This window comes from Triticum dicoccoides, chromosome 4B (genome assembly GCF_002162155.2).
Source record: "Triticum dicoccoides isolate Atlit2015 ecotype Zavitan chromosome 4B, WEW_v2.0, whole genome shotgun sequence".
In the NCBI taxonomy this organism is placed as follows: Eukaryota; Viridiplantae; Streptophyta; class Magnoliopsida; order Poales; family Poaceae; genus Triticum; species Triticum dicoccoides.
In genome coordinates, this window is record NC_041387.1 from 458,426,774 (window position 1) to 458,428,883 (window position 2,110).

Sequence of the window (2,110 nt, forward strand, 5' to 3'; positions counted from 1 at the left end):
AGAAATAGTTACAGATAAGTAAAAAAATTAACAATAATCCTTATCCACCATTAATTAGACAAAATGTTCTTTTTATTTCAGAAAAAATAAAAGAACAAAAAAGTGCTTAGATCTAGTATCAAACACAGGACCTAGCTAAAGAATACAACTCACGCTAGCCACTTGACCTACACACTACTTCTGTGCTAGTACATCGCAGGCCACCCTTTATATCTTAGTTTTCGCCTAGGCACCCTGCCGAAGGCTATGGCGGTACGCATTGCCATGTCATTTCGTCTATGCAACATGGACTGGGAGCCTACCGCCATCGGCAATGGCGGTAGCCCATTATAATCTACCGCCAACGTCTATGGCGGTAGAAAAAGGGTCAGATACAATTTTTTTTTCATATAGGGGTCAAATCGTGTAAAACTTTCATAGAAAGGTCAAAACAGTGAATTTGTCAGCCAAGATGATGTTTTTAAGTGGGAATAAGGGCCATGAGGTACTCCCAGCTCATCACTATGCATCGATGTAGCCTCGATAGCAAGATGATTGTATTTAGATTCATGGAAAAATACGAGAAACTAGTTCAATGTGCTTCTGTTTTGCAAAATTTTGATTGATTTTTTTATAACTGACTGTGTCCTGTGTGGCTAATTAGTTCGGTGTTCTAACTAGTGTTGTTGTCCTAGTGAATGTTGAATTGTCTCAAGCAAAATACATCGCTTTCCATTCATTTAGGAAACTAACTAAACAGGGGGAAATGTGAATGAAATATTTAGTTCAAATTATTGTTTTTTGCCTTGTTTTTTGTGATGGCAAAGTTCATATTGTCTCCATGGTAATTTTTTCATGCCGTTCTTAGGGAAACAAACAAATTTGCTAAATTTTGCCATGTGTCCAGTCCAGAGTTGCCATGGATCACAACAACCAAATTTCCAACATTTTTGCCATACCACCATATGACCATTTCTTACAACTTCTTCTAGCTGAGTTATGTATGCACTGTATCGAGCGTGACCCTCTTTTTTGTGTGATTCTTCTCACAATATTTGTCCATCAGTATCACTTGCCAAGAATTTTCATAGTTACAATTGTTGTATACATGTAGTTGCCATCAAGTTTTATCCAAAGTTTCAATCAAATCTCTTTGTCCTAGGAAATGAATTTGTGTGCTACTTTTAGGTTTCATACCACGGCAAATTTTGTCGTGATTTGCATAGGATTTTAAATAGGCTTGAATCCTTTTTTTACACAATGTCAAAACTTGTTTTCTTCATGGACCATGGCAGATTCACTTTATAGCCCATGGCAGTTTAACTTTGTGGACCATGTTTGTTTTCATTTTCATTTTGCCATGATCTACATAGGGTTCTAATTTCATTTTTTATGCACCACCCTAATTTCTCATTATTTGTGTTTTCTCCACATACACGGCAAAACACCATGGAAATTGTAGCTAAAACACCATGGTAAATTTTGATTTGCCTGTGCCATAGTTCTTATGCAAAGCATGGCATTTATAGCTAAAAATATCATGGCAATTTTCATTTGCATAAACCATGGCACTTTTGTTCATTTCTCCATTTTTTATCTACACAACAAATTTCTCAAATAAAACATGGCGATTTTAATTAAATACCATAGAAAATTTTAATACAAATTTGCAATGGCAAATTTAGTTTATTTTTTCGTGTTCTTTTACATACATTGCAAGTCTCTCAAATAAAATATGTAGATGATAAAAAATATGGCAAAGCTATATATGTTCAAAAACATGTCAAAGTTATGGATGTTCAAAAACACGGCAAACTTTCCATGGCAACTTAATATGTTCAAAAACATGGCAAACTTTCCATGACAGCTTAATATGTTCAAAAACATGGCATACTTCTTTAATTAAGTTGTTCAAAAACATGGCAAACTTCTTTAATTGAGATATTCAAAAACATGGCAAACTTGCCATGACAGCTTAAGATGTTCAAAAACATGGTAACCTAAGATGCTCAAAAACATGGTAACCTAAGATGCTAAAAAACATGACAAACTGGCCATGGCAACTAAAATCGGTAATTTTGTAGATGTGTTTTTTGCCATGACAACTAAAAGCATGTGTTGCCATGATTCG